The sequence below is a fragment of the Gavia stellata genome, chromosome 1 (assembly GCF_030936135.1).
Source record: "Gavia stellata isolate bGavSte3 chromosome 1, bGavSte3.hap2, whole genome shotgun sequence".
Classification (NCBI taxonomy): domain Eukaryota; kingdom Metazoa; phylum Chordata; class Aves; order Gaviiformes; family Gaviidae; genus Gavia; species Gavia stellata.
The window spans coordinates 3,298,261-3,305,387 of record NC_082594.1 but is presented as its reverse complement, the minus strand read 5'-3'; positions in this window follow the sequence as shown (position 1 = coordinate 3,305,387).

The following is a 7,127-nucleotide window of genomic DNA, read 5'->3' as shown; positions in this document are numbered from 1 at the left end:
CCAACCAGATCAGGTTGCTCAGAGCCCCGTCCAACCTGACCTGGAATGTTTCCAGGGATGGGGCATCCACCACCTCTCTCGGCAACATGGGCCAGTGTCTCACCACCCTCGGCATAAAAAACATCTTCCTTATTATCTAGTCTGAATCTCCCCTCTTTTGGTTTAAAACCATTGCCCCTTGTCCTATCGCAACAGGCCCTGCTAAAAACTCTGTCCCCATCTTTCCTAGAAGCCCCCTTTATATATTGAAAGACAGCAATAAGGTCTCCCCAGAGCCTTCTCTCCTCCAGGCTGAACAACCCCAACCCTCCCAGCCTGTCCTCACAGCAGAGCTGTTCCAGCCCTCTGATCATCTTCGTGACCTTCCTCTGGACCCATTCCCACAGGTCCACGTCTTCCCTGTGCTGAGGACCCCAGAGCTGGACGCAGTGCTGCAGTGGGGTCTCACCAGAGCGGAGCAGAGGGGCAGAATCCCCTCCCTCGACCTGCTGGCCACGCTGCTCTGGATGCAGCCCAGGAGACGGTTGGCTTTCTGGGCTGCCAGCGCACATTGACGGCTCATGTCCTGCTTTTCATCCACCAGTACACCCGAGTCCTTCTCCGCAGGGCTGCTCTCCATCCCTTCACCCCCAGCCTGTATGGATACCGGGGGTTGACCACGCGTTGCTGTGCCGTGCACGCTCCTAAGCGTGCAGAAAGGAGAGGAAACATTACAGGGAGCAGAGCAAGGCCTTCTAGCTTCGGATAAACTAATTGTGTACATACTGCCTGCATAAACAGTGTCGTGTAAATATTGATGCCTCATATGTGGTCTCGTAACTGGGGCGATGCATAAAGCCCTGACCCACAGGGAATGGCTTCTTTGATGCGAGCAGCGTGATATGGTTTGGGGAAGATGGGGAGGATTCAGCCACATGAAAAAGCAGCTAAAAGCGACTTTGGGATTGAGGATGGCGACTCTTTAAAAAAAAAAAAAGACAAAACAAAACGAAACCAAGCGGCAACATAACGCCAAAAAATTAAAACCGCTAGCTCAGAAGAGGTATTTTAAAACTCAAATACACTTCAAAGTCTTCTGGGCGTGGGGTCCCGGGGCAGCTCCCGGCACTTGGTCCTTTTCTAAAGCACAGTCAAGCCTTTGTTTTGTGTTTGGAGAAAAAAAGTGGCAAACCATGCTGTTTGGAGAGTGCTGGGGTTCGCTGCCCTCCTGCTTGCGGGGATGGTTTTTTGCAGGGTGCAAACTCCCCTGTGGCACACGTGTGTGCGCATGTGTGGCAAAAGAGAAACGCAATCAGTTTTCACGCCGTTTTTACTTGTTGCCCTTTGTAAAAACAGCCCTCTGAGGCTGTTATCACTCGGGAGTGGAGCAATTCCCTCGAATGCATCAGCCACTGAGGGAAGAGTCGTTTTCACCAGCAGCAGCAATCCCCTTTGGGGAGGATGCGCCTCGTGTTTCTCAATATCAGCCCCTTCCCTCGCCCCACATCCATGCGCATGTCCTAGCAAAAATCAACCACTCCAACATCCCGTCTCATTTTGGGGTGAATCCAAGGAGATTGAGTTATTACTGCAATGATCGGCTTCACTCCCCATTAAAAATCTCACTCTGTTTAGTAACCACCACTGGGCAAACGCTGTTATATCCCTCTGGCTGCTAGATTTGCTCTGCGCAAGCTCAGGTAGATACATACCTGGCAGAAAAGCAGAGTTATACCTTCCTTTACATAAACTAAAAGTTAATTTTCCCCCGGGGCGGAGGCTTTTCCAACCCTTTAAATCACATCCACCCTGTTTCGTCTCTCCTGCCTTTATCATTTCTTCAGCAAAACGTCCCTCTGTCCGTCCCCGCCGCGCTGCCGTACGCCTCCGCGGGTATCCAGCGAGCCGGGGGAAATAATCACCCGGCGGCAGCAGCCCCTGCGGAATGAAGTCATGGGCTCTATCTGGCCGTGGGTTCCCCTTTCCCCACCTCCCCCCCAATAATACGTTTTGTGATGTGGATTTCTGTCGACAGAGCGAGACGCCCGGCTCTCTCCTCCTGATGAACACGTCCCGCGAGGACAATGATGGAGTTCCTGCGAAATTTTTACCGCTGACCTTTTCTCCGCCGTGGAGCGGGAATGCGTCTCCGAGTGAAGGCTGGGGACAGCGGAGAGCATGTTATAATGCTGGAAAATGTGACTCCGTCTTTGTGGAATGCCATTTTATTCCCCCCTTTCCTTCCCTTCTGTTCTCCCCCCCCTTTACGAAAAATGCAGCGCTGAAAACTTGAAAATTTAAGGCAAAAAATTGCTGTCTGCTCCCCCCTCCCCTCCCCAGCTCCGTCTGAACAAGCAGCCAAGCTGTTAAATGCTTTTACCTGCTGTGTCCAAGTCAAAAGTTAAATAATGTGTGAACGAATGTGGAAGGAAAACAAGAGGCAGAGAGGGAGCGCGGGAGAGAGCCCCTCTTACAACAAGATAATTGTTACATTATGAGAAACAAATAACACGCTGCTCCTCTCCGGGTCTGTGTCCGTGACATCTTGACTGGTACATCTGAAGTTAATTACGTGCTTCTTGTTGCGTTTCGCTCCGCCGCTGTGGCCGGATCCTGCAAACACGCGTCCCAGAGCCAGCCCTCGTTTTTCAGAGGTCAAGGGGTTTGCAACGGGGTTGGTTTGCTTTCCGTGGGCCATCGGGGCTGCAAAAATGCCTTTGCCAAGGGGATGGGATATCCCAGTGGTGCATGGTGGGATGGATGCTGGTGTGACAGGACCTGCCTTTCACCCATGCCCACAAAGAGAAGCCTATGGCTCTGGCCAGCAGGAGAGAGGTATATTATTCTTGCTGACTAAATAGCGCGCTTGCCACATCTTTTCTTCTCAGGGGTTCTTTGCTGCTCCCTGGAAAGCTGTTGCTGTCTAACCCAATGTGTTCCCATCCGCATAGAGATGCTTGTTTAATCCCGCAAGTTTCCACTGTTGTCAAATCTCCTTCACCTCATCTCAAGTTCGGCGCTCCCTCCTTCTGCAAACCCTCCACCGGCTCACCCATCCCACCTTCATCCCCATGTTGGGGAGTCCTGGGTGTCTATGAATTATTTTTAAGTGCTAGTAGTTGGGCCAATGTGCTAAATGAAAGGGATCTTGGTCCCTTCTGGACATGGGTTCATCTCACCTGCATCAGCGACCAGATGTCTTTTGTTGCCCTGCGCTCCCTCGGTGTTTGATGGAGAGTTTCTGGAAGAGCAATTCATCTGTCTTCTCCCATGGCTGCATTTAGGAGAAGAGGTGTATCAAAGTGTCCCTCTCTCTGTGTTGACTATAAGGGAAGCTGGACATGACTACCTCGGATGGAGGGGACATGCTGATGAATGCGTTTGGTCGGATGTCTCCTGCCCCACGCATAGAAATGTGTGGTGCACTCATTAAGGATGCTACTTTAGTCTCCCCTTTGTTTTAATATTGCTTTTATTGTGGTTCACGATCAAAGAGATGAGGAATTTGATGAGTGGAGGTGTGGTGTGGGTTTTCTTTCAAACTCTTCCCCCAGACCTGTGTTTTTCACACTGGATCTGAGTTTCTTAAAGGGAGGGAGCAAAGAGAGAAGACTGTACATGCATGGTACAAAAGGGGGAACATCTCTTCCCCTTCCCACATTAGGTGGGAAGAGTCCGGGACCACTGATGCCAACCCAGCATAGTGGGTTTCTCTGCGTTGCTGACCAGGAGGCCACCAGAAGATGAGCTTGAGTCCATCCGGATGATCCACACTGCTCACGCCCTGCCCCATGCCCAGCCTGGGATGGGCTTACTCAAGAGTCCTCATGGGCAGGGAGTGTGAGTCTGAACCTGTTTTGGCCCCTTCTGTCCCATGCATAGACCTATAGCACTATCCCAGCAGGCTTCACACCCTCAAGCATTGGTTTCGTGCTAGAAAACACCACTCTGGTGGTCTGCAGCACAGCCTGCATATTATTTCAGACAGTTTAACTTGGCCAAAACACACAAAACAGTTATGATGTCTTGGGGCCACAGGGGCAACACATGAGCTGGGGGCAAGCGGCACCGTGTGCAGTGTAGGGGGGATATGCTCCAGACAGGGAGAGTCCTGAGTGGTGTGAACACCCACCAGTCCATACCCCTTGGCCTCAGGGCCAGGGACACTCACTAGTCCTCTATGATTTGGCAGTATAGACATGACCTATGAGTCCTGGTGCTAAGAGCTTCTGTATCTCTTCACATGATCTTCATCTATACCCCAATATTAACCACAGATCCTTGGGTGAAGGTGTCTGGCTATGTCCACATCACCAAACTATGCAGAGTGAAAAAGTGCTGAGGACTTGGCATCCATAGTTCAAAGATGTTTTTTTCTGGACTAGCTATAGCCTGATCCCATGCACCCACTCTTGGCTGATGTGTGGTAGGTGCTCCCCTGGAGCAGGTCTTCTGGTTTCGGTTTGTTGTAATCCAAAACATCAATGCAGATGCACACTCTTTCTCCCCTTGGACAGATGCAATGGTGAGGAAGACCATGAAAAGCTTTTCACCCCCCCAAGTCCATGTTCTTTGACTTTTGCTTCGACTTTGAAGTTCAAATAAAGCCAGAAACTTGAAAGAAAACCGCATCCCAAAGCTTCCTAGAGGCAGCTTCACCCTTGCAGCCATAGCGAGACCACAAGCTGTTTGCTCGGGGCTGGCATACCTTGCCCTGTTCTTTCACAGACGCTCAGCAGAATCTCACCTCCATTTCAGACCCCAAGTCCAGATGATCTTCATCTGCCCAGGGTTTTACTTTTTATTTGGACCCCTCTAATAATGATGTTACTATTCCCCTGGGCATCTTCATCAATATAAATGAATGTCTCCTGGGTCTTTTTCTCCAAGGATGAATTTTGATGGGTTCCTTCAGCTATTACTTTAAGGTAAATTAAGTATTTACTATGATCAGTGCTTTCTGACTTTCTAGCTTGGTTGGAAAACTCCCAAAAAGAAAATAATCAATCGCGAGTAAATAAGCATTGCCACACACTCCACAACAAATTTACGGTCTGGATACCCTCAAGACTTCTAAGAAAAGACCACATGTATTTTTTTTTCAAACATTTTATTTGGCAGGTGTTCCTGGAAGACCAGGGCTCAGCGGTGGGGTTGGGAACTGACTGAACAAGACCCACAGCCACGCTTATGATATTGCAAGCATTTTTAAGGCTCTTGGAGAAAACACCAAACAAAGTAGTTTGAACTTAGATTGAAGGTACTTTATCAAGATTTTTTTTTCCCAGAGGCAAAACATATCACACAAGACTCTTGTCTTTCTATCGCTCACAGATAGCTGAAGGTAACTCATCTGATGCTCACTCCTCTGAGTAGACCTGCCTCTAGCCTACCATGCATTTTTAATATTAGTCCTAAAAACATTCCAGGTACAGTCCTAGATGCTGGAGGGATTTCAGAAATGCTTTTGTGCTGCATGCCAAAATGCTAAAAGCAATGCTAGATTGTGTCATCAGCTTTCAATCAAGCCTCTCTCTGCCTCGTTTTGTAAGTTGCTAAAAAAGTTACACATAAAATGGTGAGCAAAGTCTTTCCATATAGCTCAAAAAATGAGGTTCCTCATCACAATTGCTGTAGGTGGTTTGGGGTGTTCTGCTGAAGGACCTGGTCCTGTCTGGGTTCACGTGGCAGTGGCAAGGAGAAGGGAATACTTTTGCTTGGCTTAATTTTCACATTTGCTGTTTTGCACCAAATTTGATCATCATATTTTACAATTCCATCCCAAGCAGGAAATCTAGACTATGGATCAGTGGCTGCCCTAATTTTTATTGGCAATTCATGATCTTTATTGGTGGAATTATGAGCTAGCTGGACTTTACAGTCTTTGTGTAATGAAGCCAATATATTACTACCAGTGTGATGTTTTAAATTTAATGTAGCAAAGCACAAAGGTAGCTTTCTTCTTGCTTTCCTTCTCTCTTTCTCTTTCTCTCCTTCTCTCCTCTCTCTTTCTTTCTTTCTTTCCTTCTTTCTCTCATACTTTCTGCTTGCTTGCTTCCTTCCTTCCTTCCTTCCTTCTTTCCTTCCTTCTGTGTTAACAGTAGGTCAGTCACTCCAACATGGAGACAGTTACTTTGACAAAAGAGCTTGGTATTAGGAGAAAAGAACCAATACTAGCAAGATTAAGTGTTTTTCCTGGTAAAGCTGTGGTGAGAACAGCATCTCTGCCCAGCTTGGTCCCACTGATATGTGAGATGGAGCCCTAAATCCAGAGGTCACAGATACAAAAGTCACGCTGGACTCTTCTGTTCTGTTTTTTCCAAACCAGAGATCCACATTTCCAAAAGCATCCTGCAGCGCTGGTGATTGTGCTAGCCCAAAATGGCAAAGGCTTATTCAGAGCAGTGTTTGGTAGGGACGGCACCATCCACCACCTTCGGAGGAAGCAGAGCTGGCTGGATTAGATGCTCACCTTCAGGAAGTCTGAAGAAGGATGAGACAAACCAAACCTTTTGTGGTTACGGTTGGATGCTCCCAACCACCACACGAAACACAGGAGCTCCCAGCGGCAATGCTGGCTTTGACCTCAGCTCCAGGGCTCCCAATTGCCCTTTGGAGAATCCTCTCTCCCTCCACTGACTATGGAAGAGCGAACGGATCTCAGACAATTACTATAAGTGCTTAAAATTATCCGGTGTGAATAATCCCCTCCCTTCACTTCCCCCCAGGCTCTGCCCCAAAGCGTTGGAAATCAAGACAGAAAGGTCAAGGAGAGGAATAGGGACATGGGGTGAAATCATGGGCTTGGCAACACCCCTCAGTCACTGCTGGAACAGGGAATGCAGTCCCAGCATCTCTGTTTCTAAACCAGGATCAAACCCACCAAATTGCTCAGCAGCGATAAACTCTAGCAGGACTTTGTGTTTCACTTCCAAAAAGTAAAAAACCCAAAACACCAGCCCTTTTCAGCCCTTTTTTTGGTTTGTTGGGTTTTTTTTCCAGGCTGGGAGACAGGAGGGATGCAAAGGATCAGGCCCCGGGTGGTGCCAGAGGTGATGCCGGGGCCAGAGGAGCACATCTGGCTTCTCAGCTCCTGGGACGGGCTGGCAGCACGAGCAGCAGGAAAGAGCCATGCTTTATTTGTAAAC